Genomic DNA, 20964 nt, shown 5'->3' with positions numbered 1-20964 from the left:
TAGCGGTTTGCGAAGACACATAATATAATGTGGTTTGGAACGAAAACTATGCAAGATTTAGCAGACGGTTACGAAAGGAAGGACTTGTGCGTAAAAAAAAAAAAAAAAGAAATGATCGGGGAAAGGGAAAGTTGTTCGTCAAGGTTGACGACGTAGCCGTCTCGACCCTCCGTTTCGCGCAGGGTTCAGGACCACCTTGAATATTTCCTGGAAACATTGATGAATTAAAATCGTTTCGTGTAATTGATAATCACTTGAATTATCTTATTACATCGTGAATCACTAAACTTTGATCATCGAGGTGCTTGACTTGTAATGAGAGGCCAGAAAGAAATTTTGCCTCTCTGGTTGTGCGATTCTATTCACGAAAAAAAAGAATTTTAAGGAAGTTTTATTTATAGAGGCTGGTATTCATAGTCCGTTCTTACATTTAAGATTATCTTAAGTATTTATACAGTTATCTTATTGGTTCAAATGTTATCTTAAGACAATCTTAAATATAAGAACTGATGAATACCTATAGACTTGAGGCAATGGTGATATACTTATGTATTTTGATTGTGACATATGGCATAACTATTCTTTTCATAAGAATATACAAGCATTTGGGAGAAGATGTTAGGAGAATTCAATAATTGAAAACGTAAGTCACTCTGTGGTTTAAAAATAAGAATCGAAAGATCAATAAACACCGAGCAATCTTTTTCTATCATAACGATTCTAAAAAAATTCTTAGCAATGCTTACATATTCAATAATTACTATATATGCGATAACAAAATGCGAAATATAATAAGTAATAATAAATAAATCTGCGAGTACTTTTATATTAGTAAAAGATAAAATCAACAATGGAATGGAATATCTTCCATTTTGCATGTGCTGTTATACAAATAAAGCTGTAAAACTCAAAACTTTTAATTTTTTTTGAATTTTGAACGAACAATTTGTTGCTCATATACAAAATATACATATTACCGATTCAGTGAATTTAATTTGGATATTAAACACAGGTTTATTCCATCGATTTGATGAATTAATGAGAAAATTGAATAAATCATGGATCGTACGAGAAGGTGCCTCTTCTCGTGAATGATTATAACTTTTTAGCATTCTTCGCGAAAGCACCTTTATGCGTATACTCCCGATCTTTCTCGAAGCTCCCGATCGTTCCGCCGACGAGACGATTTGCAATTTTGCCAGATGCTGACGACCTCGCGCAAGGCCGCACGGACGTATACTCGCTCGCCCGCTCGCTTACGTGTCGGCGCACGCACGTGCGTGGCCGTGTCTCATACCTGCGCGCGATCCGTGCCAAGAGGAAAGGACGTTTCGTGTTCCGATTTAAATATGATTCCACGGGACGAATTTTTCAAGATAAACGTCCTATCAGCCGTTTCCGTTTCCTCTACCGTCGCTGTCTGGCACGCATCGTTTACGCACGTTTCTTCGTGCCGGCCGAGGACGCGCCAGCCGATCTGGCACGCATCGCGGATACTTGCGAATACGCCTGTCTGGCTAGCCGACACGTCTGTCCGGTAAGCGGCGTTATTTCGCTAACTGTCAACTATGCAGATGGAAGATAAGGCAAAAATGAGTGACCAGCGTCGCGGCGTTTTGTGTTTCAAGAAACTGATGGCGGTTTCGGTTTCCGCCATCATCGCTGCTGCGTTGATGGAAAACCTGCGGAGTTGTTTACTTCGATAGATGTTAGGTGATCGTTCCGTTTCGTTGTTCTCTTGTAACAACAAAACATTTCATGGGCCCGTGCAGAGATCATTGTAGAAACAAATATCTTTGAAATTTGATATGAGAAACTCCTACTTCCTCATCGTAACCATATTGATGAATCATGCAAAAACAAGAAAACAATAAGATTTTTTATAAAGTACATTCTAATGATCTAGAAAAATGCTATAAATGATGTAAAAATAATATCTCTACTACTATCTCTACTATTATTTACTATTATTTTCGAACAATTGAAAGATATATGATTTTGTAAATAACTTTCCCCAAATGAGAAGGGAGGATGTGCGTCACGGCGGGGCCCGACCACGAACCAGTCGTGAAAACTCGTAATTATTTTACGAAAAAATATCACCTCAGCCAGGAATCGAATCTGGATCTCCTGCTTACCGAGCAGGCATCTTATCCCTCCGACTACCGAGGCATGTGATGATATTTATCGCAAATAACGTATTTAGAATACACAATTACATTATCATATAACAATTACTCGTAATATGATAACGATGTATGTACACAATATAATTGTGTGACACAAATTGATAAAATGATCTAAATTTAATTAAATTTAATTAAAAAATATATACTGCCGGAAAATAAATAGCGCGCGCAGAGCGTACGTTTGTAATATCTAGTATGTTTAAAATTTAATCGTGTCTAATCTATCAAAGTGGTCCCGTAGATTTTCTATTAACGAAAAAGCTTTATTAACAAAATTAAAAACCGCCCTTAGCTTTTGAAATATATTATGTTTCTCTATTCTTTATTCATTTTTCAATATGTATTTTTCTCTTTTGGCTTCAGCAAAAGTGTATTCAGAAATATACATTCAGAATAATACCTGAAACTCAATTATCACTATCATTTTATCCTTGATTAACATACGATGAACAACAAGAAAAGTTACTAGTTCTTTCCCTTCTTGAGAGTCAATAACCGTAAAAGACGTGAAATAAAGCCTATTCAGAAAAAAAAACACACGATTTGATAGCTATTGAAAGAAGTAAAAAATATGCTTTTATATATAAAATTCAAAGGTAACTTTAGCTGTCCATTTTTACAAATTTGGTAAGTATTAGACAAGTCACATCTACACAATTAGATACGCCATAACGAAATTAGGTGAAATAAAAAATTTCGTTGTTAGCATATCATTTAATATAAAGATGAACAAGAACAAGGAGAAAATGAATAAGAATGAATAAGCTTCTAACTTTTAGTATGTGAGCACGACGCTATGTCGCTACCATTAACGCAGAGTTCTCAGTTGTCAGAAGCCTTAAAGATGTATAGCGAGTTATCACTCTTAGTCTAGTATTTCACCGACAATCAGTTTAATAGAAAAGTAAAAAATGAAAATATAGCAGTTCGATATAGCAGTTCTTTGTAATTATTAACATACTCAGTATTTTGTCAGCACATTTTATATCAGCACTTATATTATTATATGTCATTTCATATATTTTATATGTCGAAATTGTCATCTTTCTTATATTGTTTTAAAAAAAATCATAATTTCGAGTTATCAGTCGAGAATTGTTTTCTGTCTATTGGTATACGAAAGGTTTCAAAAAAATTTTTAAAAAGCCAGCAGTCTCCAGTTAAAAACCAGAAAAATTAATAACTATCGTACGAATGTATAGAAATCTAAAAATTGTATGGATTAATTTACTGTATTTTTGAATAAAAATATTTGTAAATATAAAAGTTAAATATAATTTTTTGAATAATTTTGATTTTAAATCCTCTTGTTTTTTATAAATAGAAAATCGTGTATTACAACTAATACTTAGATTAATGATTAATATTTTAAAATTATTAATTTAATATACTTTAATATATTTTTAATATTTTATAATTTAATATACTTTTTTGATTATTTATATGTATGTATATATATATATATATATATATATATGTATGTATATGTATGTATATGTATATATTTAGAGTATTCTATAATAATTTAAAATCTTTTTATATATATTATTGATATTTTTTTATTCTTGATTTTAAGAAATATGCATAATCAAAAATTTTTTCATTAAAAAAAATATTAATTATAGATTTTTTTCTTGAAAATATTTTATGTTATTTACATCTTGACTTCCTCATAATTCTAATTTATTTATTTGATGTTTCAAATAAAAAAAATATTCTCGCTATATTTACTGAAAGTTCCCTTTTAAATTTTAACTTTTTACTACTATAATCAATATATCCCTAGCAAAGAATATGCATAGTTAATAATATATTGTAGTAATAATTAAGTCACTGAAATCTATTATTTTGATAAATATAATTAATTTTTAAGTTACATATTAATTATTTTATTTATTACATTACATTTTAAAATATCTTCATTTTTCATTCAAGATTATTTAACAACAAATTGTATAGTATTGTAATATTGTATAATATGAGCGTGTCATTGCATGTCAATTTTATTATTATTCTAAACAGAATCTCTGTAATTTATCGAAAATTTATGAAGAGTAAGAATCCTCTACCGCTGATTATTAAGGCAATACGCAGCAAGATCTCCAGAAGTAACAGGACATTATTCCCAATAATGTCCATAACCCGATGACGGGTGTTCAGTATTGAGATATGTAATCAAAGTTAGACGATTGCGAAAATCTTCGCGGATGAGCGTGAGCGTTGCAGAGAAAACCGTATTTACGAATGCAATACGGCTTCCATTGTAGTCCTTGAGGAATTGGCGGCACGATGCAGATGTGACGTGGCGAGCTACTGGGGCAGACGAATCTAGGTGGGCGTTGCTTTTCCGGCGGACTAGGTCGCATTGAACATCCGGAGTGTAACTGGCAAATCTGGTTATGCACATTAAAAATTTACTTAACTAATATTCTCCGTAGAATAGCTTTAACAATATTTTTCGACTAATGTTGCATATACAATTAATTCTATCGGGAGCGTGAAGATGATGGAAGATAAATTGCTTTTTTGATGCACTCATCGGTTAAGGTTAAAAACAGATTAAGTAATAAATACGACATATATATTAAATTTAATATAATGATAAAACACTTTGATATAACTTTTACTCGATTAATTTTACATCATTAACAAACGGATAAATATAAGTCAAACATAAAATGTATTTTATACGCTTCATAATGCATGCAATCGTTTTACCTAGTTATATTTCGTATATACTTATCGATACTTATTTTATGTTACACTGTTAATTTTTGTACTTACCATTATCCGGTTGGACAATAAAAATATGTTTAATTTAAAAGAATTTTAAAAATTTTAAGAATTTAATACAAATGTAATTGCCAAAATCATTTTATTTTTGTTTCCATCATTACCATTGAAATCGATACTCGCGATTTTTTCTTTTTTTTTTTTTTTTATCAGATTATTCTGTCAGTTGAATTGTAACCTTGGAAGATTGTAAGAATTGAATCTGCGAAACCCGACCTGCATTAACATACGATGCGTTACGTGGCAATATTTCGGCAGGATTCGAAACAACGAGACCTTGGCTCCGAAACACCGAAACACAGATTCCGCAACGAGTTTAATTTTTCTTCTCCCTTTCTGTTTTCGTTTTTATTCTTATTGTAATCGTTGCTTTTGAAGCTCGCATTTCTTACCTGACCCAAAAGTTTAAGTTTGGCTTATAGCCAAGTAGCTTGCAATAAAAATACATTTACGTGCATTATAATGGGCGCGAGAATATACACGAGAATATTATTACCTTCAACAAATTTATTATCATTTTTTTTTTAAATTTATATATTAATTAAATGATAATGTTGATTATTAGTTTTAGTATGATAAAGAAAAGAGAAGGAACGATAAATAAGAAATTTTTTACGAGGTTATCTCTTCCGATATTTTATAAAATACAGTTAGATCTTATCTTTGTATAGACTAATTAAAGATTGAGATAATTTCAAAATAACAAACATAATACTTCAAAACTCAAACAAATAAAAACTCTATTACATTCTCGATAAGCCAAATTTCTCCCTGTTTTTTATTTTTGACAGTGAAAAAAAAAGAAACATATTAAAAGTTAAACGTTAGTTAGTTTCTACGTCAGATATGATACTCACATTCTCTCTCATACATTTAACTTAAATAATTGAATATATCTTCTATATATCTCTATTTATATCTTTATTTTATGTATTTTATATATATATATATATATATATATATATATATATTTAAATTTGTGAATTTTATTATTTTGTAATTCTTTTACATAAAATCACTCAATAGAGAAAACAAGAAACTCGAATAAGCTTTTTATAATAATTATATTATTGAAAAAGACGATTGTGTGTCCGAGAAGCAAAAAACAGAATATGCAAAAAGATTGTGCAAGAGATTCAAACTGATTTTAGAACATTACGGGGAACCAGGGAACAAGTATAGAAGACAGGACAAAGATCATGGGTGGTACAAGCAAACGGGCCCAAGGTTACCGCATGAACATTGCCCTAATACCCAGATACATATGATTAAGGTGTCCAAGTGGCCACGAGTTATACCTAACAAGTGAAACAACTCCTCGGCCTCTCTTCGGCAACGCGATTGCGTAAGATCTACGAATTTTCATGCGCGTCTGCGCCTGTAAAACGCAACCCGAGATTCGGACGTTATCGATCGCTTCGTGAAGTGCATATCGTTGATTGCTGACGTTGATAACTTCTCAGATAACAAGAGAAATTTAAGAGAAGAATTTGCTGATTTCATTGATTTGATCGATTTGATTATGTACGTAGAAAAATTTCTGGCATATTAATATATTTATAACTCACTTTAATTATATTACTATTACATTTTAAATAATTTATTTAATACATAAATGCTGACAAATTAAATTTTGTTCACCATAATTTTTTTTTAATGATACATTTTATTATTTTATAGATATATCTATTTTGTTGATTCCTAATTTTATAATGACAAATTTTTTTAATTATAAAATTAAGATTTTTTAATATAATTTCTATATATATATATATATATATATATATATATATATATATATATATTGTATATTTATTGTATATTTATTTTTATATATTGCATATTTATTTTTTTTCTCATAATTATCTATTGTTTTAGACATTTTTTGGCGGCATTAAAAATAAATAAAAGTAAAAAGTTTATCATAAAATTTATTTAATTTTTTCCGCAGATATCATCTTTTCTTCACGTTTTTTGATATCAAAGCTATTTTGAATTCGCTTTCACGGTTTTGTTCAGATTTAGAGAGAGATATATATATATGATACCTGTGTGTAATTGAAATCCGCGTGACTTCCGCGCGCGATTATGTTGCGGGGCGGCAAACGCATGATGTCTTATCGGAAGCGGGACGCAGGTGTCCTTTCCATCTTAAGAATACTCAGCAGCGTGAAGGGTTAATGATCTTCCCCTTTCGATGTATATACGTACAAGGGAGATACGGCGTCGTGGCCGGACCGTCGTCGGCGTTCCAGGATGACGAGCTTCTTGCTAATCGCTGGTGTCGGTGGCCGCGCTCGAGGTCTCCCGTTGGATTCCTATGTGCGTCACGCGATTCCACGACTCTAATTGTATGCCGACGCGTTCGAATAATTTTGCGTTAGAGACGATGCGAGAAAGAAGGAGAAAGATGACGACGCGGCAGACGGCGGGAAAGGAGGAGAAGGAGAAATTCGAAGCATATTAAAAAATTCCGTTGTGAATGGATTTTCAATCTTGATGAATTCTCGAAGGATATCGATTTTGCCTTAAGGCAGAAATAGTGATGTAAATAATGAGAATGAATTAAAAAAAGGTTTCGAATATTAATGCTCAATGAAAGTTGATGTGAAACTGACATATGACCAGTGATTTTTACTAAAAAAAAAAAAAAAAAAAATTCATTGTAACAGTTTTCTTTTGAAAATCAAAATAAGCAAGATTATTTTTCACAGAATGAAAAAAAAAAAGGATTATATTTCTTCTTTTCTCTGTAATGGACTACTGAAATTTGAAAAGCAAATTTACAAGCATTATATTAACAGTTTGTAAGAAATATATCCAATTCAGAAAACAAAAAGTGTTGATGAGGAAACAATAAAGGATCGCGGTCGATTGGATGGATTTATTTTTGTATGTACTCTTTGAGATACGATTAATTGTGCATGTAATTGTACTTGACGATTCAAAGTGCATACGCGCACACTCCGGATATCGCTTAGGAAACGCATAACTATTTCTTCCGCGAAGACCCTCGCACGACGAGGCATACGAAGATAATGACGTTGCGACTAGCGATAATTATGAGAAAATAAAAATTAGTTAATCATGTGTAACACAAACTGATGAATCAACATCATAGTATCTCCGTGTACACCGGGATAATTAATATCGTTTAAACACGAGTCTGCATTTATTCCGATATCATCTTAATTCTCGTCTGAGACATTGCCGATTTATTTGGAAAAGATTTATCATCTTTTACTGCATTCATTGCAGTGCAATTTGACTTCTCGTTGAGATTTATAAATATATAAATAATTATAAATCTTAAATAAATAATTAAATATATATGAGCGTTGCATTTTTATTGCGCTTCTCGCGGGATTGTATAAATATAATGAACTTGCAACGAGAAGATTCCCGTGTCCTTGAAGAATCGCGCCGATGCGTCATCGTATCACGCACGCACCGTCTGAATCTTGCGTATCCCGAAACTGCATCATGTGCAAGCTGTTACGTCACCCCAAAAAGAATCACACGAGAGCACGTTCTTCGGCTTTTCCCATCTTACGCGTGGATAATGAATGAAGACACGAACGAACGAGCGATTTGCGCATTAAAAAAAGTAATTTGACCTGCGTCTTTAGCAGAATAGTGGAAAATTTTGTTTAACGATGACGCTGCTATCAAAAAGCGCAGCTTGCTCTTTTTAATCATGACTCGAATGACAAGAATAGTAACTATGAATTATGAGACATATAGCGTAAAATTTTAATTGTTATTTCGTTTACATATAATTTTTTATAAGTTAGCATTTAAACAATTAATAATAATACTATTTTCATATTCGATTAACTTTTTTTTTGTTTTTTTTCCATCTGTCTTCCTGCAAATTTTTGTCGTATCAAAAGAAGAATAGTTTTTAAATTAAAAGAAATTGAAAATATGTTATATATAATATATGGAAATAAATGTTTAGTAGTTAATTTATAAGAATATGAATAGATAATAAAAGTTCATTCTTTGCGTAATTATGAGAGAATTTCGTTGACAAGATTTAAATTAAAGAATTTCGCGAAAGAAGTAACAATAGTTTTAATAGTTTTTTAAAAACACTAAATAGCAATGGGAAATAACAAGTAACAAAAAAATTTAGGTAGATCAATGGATTCTTGGATTTTTCATCATCAGTACCTTTGCTTGGTACTTTTCCTTGACGCATATTCTGTCATCAACCAGCCCTCGAGGGGATCCTCCGGCGATTCTTGCGCGCGTAAATAAGCTGCGATTGTTGCGTCATTCCTCGCTGGAGGAGAGAGAGAAGCTAGTCTTAGAACTCCTAACGCGCGTTCTCTCTCTGGAATTTCGCGATTCAGACACCGTCTGGGATCGAAGGACTATCGGCGTGTGTGAAATACGCAGACGGTTCAACCACGTGCCTGTAGAAATTGCGTCTTGTTTGCCAAGGCGTCCTTCGGATCGTGATCGATTTGTCAGACACGAATATCACCTGACCTTAACCCCTGTTTACGTATCGCCAGTTCGTTGAATCCCCATACCTTCTTTCGCTTTTCGTAAGCGCGTGTGGCGTGTTGCACGCTACCGATATGACGCAAAAAGCGTAATGGAGATGATAATCGTAGGCGTTGTATTAGCATTCAGCGAATTTTTAGCATTCTCGAATACTTATAATAACTTATAATATTCTTGATTGTTGATCATTTTTGCAGAAGTCTATATAAGATGTATATAAGATGTACATCGATTAAAAAAAGTATTGTTGTTAACTAAATAGCTGAAATAAAAAGAAAGTAAAATACGAAAATTATATGATCTATTTCATTATTAGAGTATTATATTTTCTGTTATTGTTTTATCAATTATTTTTTTATCATCATCTAGTTGTACAGTGCACGTTTATAGACCGTATATCATCTAACTTTTGTGATTTTTATTTGTTTCTAAAAAAGTGCGATGTATGCTGATAATATCTGTCGAGCAATTTATTTATCTGATAACAAGCAAGATTTTTTAAAAATGATCATATCATAATATCATAAAATATGAATCACACATATCAATTTTTCATAGATTTAGTTTATATATTAATTTCATTGTATTAATTTTGTGTAATTTTACAACATCAAAATCGAACTAATGTGAAATAGAATATAAATATGTATAAACATAATAAGCAATTAAAATAATGCATATTGCAATTAATTAACTGTTAAAATAATTCATTCGGATCGTATATTTTCGCAATTAATTTGCTATACAACTTTAATTTTCATTTCCATATGTGACATGTTTCAAAAAAAAGGAATTTTTATTTTAATGTTTATCTATAAATGCTATTGTTGAAAGCTTAAAAACACACGCTTAAGAATTATTTGCAAATATCGCAGAAGAAAGTTAAAGAAATTATGAATTGTTTAAGACAATGTTTCTTATCGAACCAACTTTGCTATATTAACTTAAAAATTAATAACATTGATATAAAAACTCTGTTTTCTCTCTCTCTCTCTCTCTCTCTCTTTCTCTCTTTCTTTTAAGCAAAATATATATATATTTTATAAATACAATAGTTTAAAAATAGATATATTCCCTTTACCATAAATTAATTTAAACCAGTGATACATGAGAACTCTCCGAAACATTCACCACCTTGCGAGTGCTCTGCGATTGCAACGTGAGTTTTGGCATTTCTAATTCTTGTTTATTTTCCACGCAGTCGTAATTACGATAGATCGGATCGGATTTAACGTTTCTCACAATCAGCCGAATTGCTTGTGCTAGCAGCTAGGCTGTGGTGGGCGTGTGGCGCGGCCTCGGCATGCGTGTTACTTACGTAGTATTACGCGCTACGTTTTCCGCGTTCGCTGCCCTCAAAACATACACGAGTTAACACGTCCTGCAACAGAAAACGTGAGCTCGCGCACAGAGATCGGATCAAAGATCGGCTCGTAAAATATATTTCATTTGCGAACGCGCGAGATCGCGTCCATTCCAATTGCTACGGCCCACGTGGCGTAAACGTGCCGGCACGATCGGCTGCACGGGTAAGTCCTCGTGACTATTTCCTCGGAAGGTGCAATTCAATTCGACATGCTTGAAGTCCGTCTTAAACGATATCTACTCGTGTCAACAAAATTTCAGGTTCTGCTTAGAATTTTACATTTATTTACTATGTATTTGTTATACATAATCCTTATGCCTCGCGGTTTAGGATCGCTTCCAATTTCATTCTTCTTTTACAAATTTTTGTCGTCTAAATATAATATTCAACTTATATACTAAGAAACCTGATATTAACCTAATATATTTGTATAACGATCCTATCTCAAATTATCTAATATAAGCTAATAATCTGATATAAATTATATAATCACACACAAAACAAGATTAAAGTCTTAAAAAACTCAAAACTAAAAATAAAATAAATAAAATACAACAAACTAAATTAAAAATGAAACTCTAGATTGTCTTGCCTTTTAATATCGAATCGAAGAAACAATAACCATAAATAGAATTAATCTCAATAAACTGTCCAGTGTAAACTATCTAAAACGTTTGCATATCCTATCTTTCTCCTTTTATCCTTTCTATCCTACTTTCTGTCAACTCTCTCTCTCTTTACTTTTCTACTTTTTTCATCACTTCTAATCCTTTGCCCTCCTCTCCTATAAATTCCTTTATTGTTATTTCATCCCTTGTTAGCTCACATTCTTTCAATGTATGCCATGTACTCTCTTCTGCTTCTTTACATATTCTGCATCTTCCATCCGCTTTCTCTCTCCAATATTAGTTGCCTTTTGTCTTATTTCCACATGTACCTTGTACCTTGCTATCCTACGTCTATCTTTCCATTTTTTCCTTCCTTTCAAATATTTCGGAGCCCTTTCTCTATTATCTTCTTGTAATTATTATTATATCTGAATTCATTTAACTTTTTACTTCTCTCTTCTTTACCTTTCCTTTCCAACTTTTCTAAAATAACTTTGCCTCAGTTTTCTGCCTCTCTGTCATTTCTTAACTATTCTTTATTCATTCACTTAGAATTTTACATATTGTGTAATACATTAAATGTATTTGAAAGTTAGAATATAGAAACATGTACAGAATAAGACAAAGGAAGTGGCTGAAATTAAAAATATATTATAAATATATATTATTAAATATATGTTATCATCCAATAAATGACGATGAATGAATTAAACATTACTCTTCGGAAAAAATGTATCATTTTTACTCTCGACTGCTGCCAATCGAAGGTTGGCAAAAAAACGGAGGAAGTATGCGTTTCATCGAGTCAATCGGTTGTTATCAAAGATCTCAACAATTACAATATATTTTCTTATTAATTTTTAACCATATATTTCTTATATGTCAAGCTAGGTTTATAGCATATAATTATCATTAATCTTTTTGTTAATAAATAATAACATTTTTCATCAATGTTGTCTCTAACTGATTATCGAGGGAATGTAATCGTTAATCGTTCTTTGATTGACTGTTAAGTATTTAGTAGTTAAATTAAAATAAATATTTATTTAGAAGACCATCTTAATTATTATCATAAAAAGCTATATATTTATATATTCATAAATTTGTAAAAAAAGAAGTATTATATAAAAGTTATAAAGAAGTATTATATAAAAATATTTGGCTATGATTGCACGATTCAGTGATATATGTCTAAAAGATTTCGACATAGATGATCATTAGAAAATATTAAAAATCGAAAAATCGAAAGGAATTTATTAAGATTCTTTAAAGATTAATGTTATTAAAGATTAAAGTTATTAATGTTAAAAAGTGTATCTAATAATTTTTAATAAATGTTTAGACTATTATGCAATTTCAGAATTAATTTCAGAAACATATATCATTCAATCATGATATGACCAGGCACATACTTTTATTAATATGATTTAGACATTAAGTAAATTTTTATTGATGCGTTATAATTTTTATAATAAAAACAATATAAAATAACATAAAATAATATTTAATAAATTTGTTCTGCATAAATAAAAATTTATTATATTTACTTATTACATATTTTTTATAATATAATATTTTTTCTCGTTCATTATAGTTGTTTAAGGATGTATTATATCTATTTTTATAATTTTTATATTTACAATTAAAAAATTATGAAAAACTTACAGATTATTCTATACATTTTACATTTAAAAATAATATAAAAATAATATAAAAGAATTTAGTGGCGATTTAGAATCTAAATAAGAAATTATTTAAATAAATAAAAGGTTAATAGAAATATAATTAAAAATTAATGACAAAAATATCAACTTTTTTATGCATTTTAAGTATTCAAGATTATGTAAAGTTTTATTGCTATGCAAAAATTAATTGTTTCGTAAATAAAAATTTAATTTTTATTTACATAATTAATTTTCCTGCATCGCAATGAATCATCTTGAATATTTAAGGTATTTATATAAAAAAAATTGAGATTTTTGTCATTTAGCATTAAAGCATATTTCTACTTCTCTTCTATTTCTACTTCTACTTCTCTTTATTTCTACTTCTCTTTCTACTTCTCTTTCTATTTACTGTATTAAATAATTTTTAATTCAGATCGACGCAAAATTATTTGTTTTACTTTTAAATTCGATCTAGAATTATTTATAATTTTTGTCATTATAAATAAAAATAAGTATAATATATTCTCAAAAAAAAAAAAAAATACATAAATATAAAATACAGAAAAAATAATGTTCTTGAATATCATTTTGCAATTTATATAACCGCATTATTTTTTACCCATACTCTGTCGAACAATTCTAATCGCATATGACATATGCAACATTTTCTACGTACAAAAGAAGCAGCGAAGCAAGTCAACGTGTCCCTGAGATTATACAACAACATGGACAATTTCTCATTTTTTCCATTCATTTCCATTCATTGGCTTCATTCCGAGAGGCGTGCGTATAAACGTATGCGAAAATCAATCGCGCAATGATTGAAGGAAGAAAAATAGCGCACATAAATATGTAGAGTCCCCGCGATCGTACTGCACGTGGATAGAAAAAAAAAATTCTCCGCTCACTTTTGCCGCTCTCGTCACATTAACAATCGCTAATCTTCGCAACGCACACCCGTCACGCGTAATTTATCCGTACAGAGTGAAGTATTGTGTATCGTTACTGTCGCGTTGCACGATAATGACAAACGTGCGAGTTCGCGAATAGAGATGATCTTTCGTGCTGGCTTGCTTGACAATTCGATCGCTTCGCACGTGAATTTCTTCACTCGTTAAAAGTCGTATTGCAATACTATTGTTTCTGTCACCACTGTTACGTTCGATAGCATCTAATTGCCACAATAATTCAAGCCATTAACGTTGCTGTAATAATGACGATCACAATGAAGAAAACACGACAGACATCGTACGATGTTGTTGATTTTGTCAACTTGATCCGCTCAAAAGATCAAGTCGGATTAAAAAAAAGATTGTCTTTATTTTCATGAGAAAAAACTGGCGGCAAACATTCCACGAAACTGACAAATCCGGGATAAACTCTAATCCGTTATGATTGAGATCGATTCTCAATTAATTTCCATATTCGAATGATTATTTCTACTATTTATTATTTTTTCTTCTCAAAAACATAGTTGTTCACACAAAGACTCTCTGTATCGTTTGTAATACATGGCACAACGAATTTAGATTCCCGAAAAAGAATTGCGAAGTCTTTGCGTGACTTGTTACTCGCAGATCAACGGTTCCTGGAAGTTGATAACACAGCGTAATGTATTTTGTTGTTTATTTCCTGCCAACGAAAGTGATCTCGGATGGAGTAGCGAGAGAGAAACATCGTGAGAAAGAGAGAGAGAGAGAGAGAGAGAGAGAGAGAGAGAGAGAGAGAGAGAGAGAGACGGAAGAAAAGGGTGGGAGACGTGTTAAGAGAGAGGAAGAGGGCTATGACCTGTGCTTACTACCGTTTACACCGAGAGTGACAGTGATTCTATATCTGTTGCCGGTGACGCAACTAGGATCGGCCCGTCAGGACTGCTCGGCTTGTATTCCGTGGATGGAACTTGATTGCGAACTACGCGAAGCATCCGATGCTTCGTCAAGTTACAACATTGTGCGTAATTACGATGCGTCAAAACATGACGCATTAATGAATCACATTGCGAACGTTGCCGTTTTTTATCTTTTTTTTTTTTTTTTTTTTTTTTTTTTGATGAACTACACCGCAACTGCGATTTTTAGCTTATTATTCGCATAACGTTGTAATTACACATTACAATAATAAGAATATTATTATTGCAATTTTATTGTTATTGCAATACATATTTACATATTTTATAACTTCGTATGTCGTATAAATACGATTTGTAAGATATATTTTATGTTTTGTATTTTTTATAATGATATTATGAAGTCCATATATTATGAAGTCTTTTTTAAAATCTTATTTCATCATCATCAATACATTTGAAACTTTGTTATTATGTAAGTGTTCGATTTTTGAATCTTATTTCACATTTTCGAAAAATTTTTATAATTTATTGATTTTTTTATTCAGAAATGATTTTGTATAATAAGTCAGAACATGTAAATAATAAATATATTTATATATCTGAACAATATATGTTTCTTACATTATATTTTTTTCAAAATGATGTGCGATAAATGTTTCTGATATATCAAGATAAAAGATTGCAAAGCTAAGAGGAAATCTAATATCAAGCAATTTTAATTGACTTATTGTTCAATCTATATCGGTCATTCGTCGAGTTCATGGTCGAGTTGTTTACAGCGTGGAGTGAGGTAATTTGAAGCAAAAAAAAAAAAAAAGTGCAAAAACAGAAAAAAACAGAAACGTGATCAAAAGATAAGATCTTTAAAAATAACATGACAAGAATACGCAATAAGGAAATGTTTTGAATCGATCGCGTTAAAACGACGAAACATTAATTTCGTATTCGTACAAGCGGGGTGACTTCTTTCATTGAAAAATCACGAGTATTGGAATCCCGGCAGCGCGGATTCTACCGTTTCGTCAGATCGGATTCTAACGTTTAAAGCAGCTGACGTGCACGCGACGTCTCCTTTTCACATGGAAACGCGGGTCGATGCCGATCCCGGATTCAGCGAATCCGTGCGAATCGAAGCTCGTGTTAAGCTGAGCGCATGTGGAAACGCATACTGTCCAGGTGTATGCGGTTTGCTTTGCTTCCTATTCGTCTCATGTTTCCGCGATGGCGATCCTTTTCGCGCGCATTAGTGCGCTGTCATACGATCGTCGGCGCGATCGAAAGGTGAGCGGAAGAATCGATGGGCGAGGTGGAACGAGACGCTCATTATGCGAACGGGTAGACGGAAGACGATGACGATGAAGTCAGCCGACGAGGGAGATGACCTGTGTTTTGCGCCAATACGCGAGAACTGCGTAAAACGATCGAGGTCGGAGACCTCATCGATGTTCCATAAGCGGTCGTCCGTCATTAGCATATCATCTAATTCACGATCGCATTCCTCAAGTTGATTCCTCGCATTCCTCACTATCGCAGCACCGAGAATAAATTAACAATACATATTTGTATCGGTAAACCTTTAACGAGTGTAATTGTATAGAATAGAATTCCAGAACAACATCAAAGACGTATTAGCTTCAAATCTTTGTGTTTCTTTGAATTCGTCCTTAAAGAAATTGTATACTTTGTATAGCTTGTATCGTATATTTATTGTTATAACAGAAGTAATAGATTCGTACGGGAAAAGGGAAAAGGATTTGGAGGACCACCCCCCCGCTGTTAAGAAACCTCAAAGATGTTAAAATAAATCAATGATAAATTGTAGGGATGTAAAGTGATAAATTGTATGGCTAGCGTTACAAGCTTTTATTATATTTTTTAACTTCATTTAAAGTTAAAATTAATTTGTTTAATATTGAATTTATAGTGAATAAAGGACATTCTTCTTATCCTTGCACTAGGCATCAAACATCCGAAAGCCCTTTGCATAATTTTAAAAATTAATAATGTAATTAATAATTAATAGTTACAACGGAAAAACTAATGATGTAATTAATAATTAAAAGTTACAACGGAAAATGATTCTCTGTGTATTTTGTAACCAGATTGTCTCATATTACGCTGGTAATCTATAGAATCATTGCAATATTATCAATTAGTTTGATATTTGATTCTCTTCTGCGTTACCGGCTCAGATACAATGCATATGTGTGCACATAACACTTGGTACATAATACCTGCGGGTCAATGTCCTTTCGAAGGTTCGGATTGTGCGATCGCAACAACCAGTGCGCAGCACGTCGCATACCGATCGATCGGTGTAACAACTGGTCACAGGAGCGGATCGATCCTCTAAAATTGTCAATCGATCTCTGGTTTGATTAGAAAAAAATCTTTCTGCGCAGTTTTTTAAGTTACTGAGAGTGGCTTTGTCTGAGATTTTTTTATCCGAGAAAAAAAGAGACAGATACGAGAGTATAAATGAAATTTACGTTCATCGATTTTCTTAAAATTACAATTGGCTCACTTTTCAAAATTCCTAATACATTCCTAACGCATGAAATATATTTTTGGAAGTAGAATATACATGAAAATATAGATCATAGAAAATATCGATATAGAAAAAGTCTTTTCTCTGAAGACACTCGAGACCAGTCTTCTCTTCCATAGCTTCCAGAGATATTGCTCTTATCTATATATATTGTTTCTCTCTTTTAATTTCAACGAAGTATAAACGAAGGATGAGAAACAAAGATGCAACCAAGATTCATAAGAGGGTGGATGCGCCCCTGACGAAAGAGATACGAGCGTTTCCTCGAGATTTCCTGTTCGCGAGACTCTCGCGTTGACATTTTGACATTTCTCGTTGCGGCGCCAATTCCTGCCAATCACCCCGCGCGTTTGCAATTCTCAAGCCCGCAAGTCCCCTCATAATGCTGCACCGCGCTCGTCCTGTCGCTCTTACGATAATTTTCCACATTGAGTTTTTCCTGTTCCAGTTTTGCAACGCGCGGCCTCGTCGTCATGGCGCGCGTTTCTTCTACCGACTGTAATCTACGACTGAATATTTATTTTTCTCAGAGATCTGCAGTCGTTGGATACATTCGCAGCTATTTTCCAGGCCTCCATCTCGCGCAATAATGCAAAATAACGCGGCGTTCCTGTGCTGAACACGAATTATACAAAAGTTTTAAATTTTCTTACGATATCTGATAAGCGTTAAACATTTCAGATATATAAATGTGGAATGTAAATTCAGAAAATTATTATGATTATTTTTATTTTTGCTTTTGTATGATTAATATTTTGTATAATTAACATTAATTAACAATTTTTTTCGATATATAAAACTTAATTTATAAATATTTCTGTATTATTTGATGCTGAACATAATCCAAAATGAAGCCGAAACGTACATAAATAAATAAATTTTATTATTTTTAAACACAAAAAGTATTGCTTAATAGTTTATATTCTCATTAGCCCTCTTATTTTTCGAAAATTTAATCTGTATTTAATTTTAATTCAATTTAATTATTTAATGTCTCATATTTATTATGATATATATCAATTGATATAAAATACCTTTTTGGTAAATTTATCCGTTCTGTTCAAGATTAATGATATAATTTTTCAATTATTAATGATTCGGGCGTGCTCTAACTAGATGTACTAAAGTTGAAAAATAAATAAAATGAATGAAAAACCGTAAAGCAGTGCATGGTATATCGAGTTCCGTACGCATCCGAGTACGTAAGATAGTCGGAGAGAATAGGCGGAGGGGATGAAATCGAGGAATCGAGTTCTCGCGACTGCCTTCGACGAACGGCATTTATCACTTTTACTGTTGTTGGGGTCAGTCGAGCATTGACCGTTCGTCGATTCAATCGTGTTACTACGGCGGAACGTGTGCAAGAGATCCTTCTTTTCTCTTCGTCACGCGCATACAGAGAGGAAATTTATTTAAGCCCTTTGAAAATGTCTTTTAACAAAAAAAAAAAACCGGTGCTCAAGATTAATATTTTCTGTCTTTATTGTTTCCAATAGTAGTGCTTTATTGATCTACATATTATTTCAGAATTTTAAGTTAAGGAATAAATTTACAGAAGTCTCTTAACAATTTTTATAATGCAAGTCAAATAGGGTTTCATAAATACGTCTGAAATGTGTAAAATAGTTGCAAGCAAATATAAATAACACACATATTTTTCTATATTCTTTTACTAATAAATAAAATATTTTTTTCCATTATTTGGTCCGTTTTTGGTTTTTGGTTTTTGGTTTTCTTTATCAATCTAATAACGAATGGCACACTTCAAACTGAAGTTCAGCACGGTTGAGTTTACAAATGCTCTTCATTTATGATTGGTTCCAAATTGTGGCCGACGATTACGGGGAATGTCAAGAGTTGGTACATTGCCGTGTATAACGGGATATTACGGTACTCTTGATCATTACATGCGGTAACGAGTACGCGCTGTCTATACAAAGAAATGATACGAGCGCGCTAACTTTAACGTTCGCTAATAAAGCATAAATCGATGCTTATACCAGTCATTTACACCCGTTAACCTACTCTATATTATCAATGCGCAAAGAGACTAGATTATGATTAAGTGATTAACCAGATTGTTAATAATGAGAGACCGCTGCCAAGCACACCTAAGAATACTAAATGAACTCAAATATCATGCATGTCTAAAAGACTTTAAGACTTTATCACACAAAGATGTCCTAAAGACATCTTTAAGATGATATTGAAAGACGTCTTAAAAACTTTATCAAAAGATAAAGACAATTTAAAAACATTTTTTTAAGACTTGATAAAAAGACGTGGAAATGATCATATATTAAATTTTTTGGAGCTTACCATTTGTATTGATATTTTATGAGTTAAGAAATTCGTAATTAAAAAATGTCTCGGTTGGAGACATATGTACAACATTTTTGACATGACATGTCAATTATATTTCCCCAAAATTATGGTTTTGATACTTAATATTAATTAAATTTTGTTAAAGTTAAGTAAATACTAAATACTTAATTAAATAAATACTAAATAATTGATATAAAAGTATAATCTTTTAAATGTCTTTAAGATTATGTTTGGAAGAGCTTTGCATTATGACGGAATTATAACGGAATTATAATGGGTATATCAATTGTTCATTGTATGTTAATTAATTAATGATATTTTATAAGGAATTCCTTTCAATTGCATTCAAAATATAAATATGTTGTAACAATGGATGATAAGTACGGCCATATTTTCTTCGAGAAAATAAAAGACAAATTTAAAAATTTTAGAACTTTCTTCTTACATGTTTTCCAAACTAATTTGTAATTGTCAGAAATGTGCGTATTAAGAAATTATCTTATGTAGTATCTCATTTTGGTAATTGTCTTACTACGTAAGACTACTACGTTACTACGCTACTATGTAAGACAATTTCCAAAATGAGATACTGTGCAGTTTTCTAATAATTTGAAACTGATTCGATTGTGTTAAAACCTTGATTTAAATTTGGAATAGATTCGAAATAATAAAAAATAAAAATGGATCTAATTTGAATAATTTTAATTGAAATTGAATTGACTAATTTTAACTTTAAAAATTATAAAAATTAACACAAGACGAATTATATTTATATTTATTAATATTTTATATATTTTATTTTAAAAACTTATTTACATTAGATATTAAAGAACGCTCATTTTAAAAGAATTTTAGAATAAAAGATAAAATTGAGTTTTGAATAAATAAAAAAATCTGAAGGACAGCTATCTGAAATAAAAGCCTATCCTTTAGATAAAGGACAGGCGTAATAAATCAGGTATTTCGCGAGCGCGGTTTGTCTCCAATCGTTACTGATTCAACATGAACTTTTTTCCTCTTATTGTTCTGCAAATGCATATCGTTATTGTTTACGTTATTTTGTCGCGGAACGAAAGCGTTTCAAGTCAAGTTTATTAAGAATCC

General features: G+C 31.5%; 1 long non-coding RNA gene across 3 annotated transcripts in view; it reads right to left on the bottom strand.

Annotated features, from left to right (window-relative positions):
- Positions 1-4135: 4135 nt before the first annotated feature.
- Positions 4136-20964, bottom strand: part of LOC148935083 (uncharacterized) — a 31895-nt gene continuing 15066 nt past the window's right edge. Inside the window, exons 1-2 of one of the 3 annotated variants that reach the window (XR_016140635.1) lie at positions 7031-7635; positions 4136-4582 (exon numbers count right to left, since the gene is read on the bottom strand). This is a non-coding gene — a long non-coding RNA (uncharacterized LOC148935083). Of the gene's footprint in view, positions 4583-7030; positions 7636-20964 lie in introns of those variants that run through there. The other 2 variants (XR_016140637.1, XR_016140636.1) reach the window with 2 other exon arrangements.

The sequence above is a fragment of the Pogonomyrmex barbatus genome, unplaced genomic scaffold, assembly GCF_055798465.1.
Source record: "Pogonomyrmex barbatus isolate J1 unplaced genomic scaffold, ASM5579846v1 scaffold6, whole genome shotgun sequence".
Classification (NCBI taxonomy): domain Eukaryota; kingdom Metazoa; phylum Arthropoda; class Insecta; order Hymenoptera; family Formicidae; genus Pogonomyrmex; species Pogonomyrmex barbatus.
The sequence above is the reverse complement of the archived record's forward strand: the minus strand, read 5'-3'. Positions and strand labels throughout refer to the sequence as shown.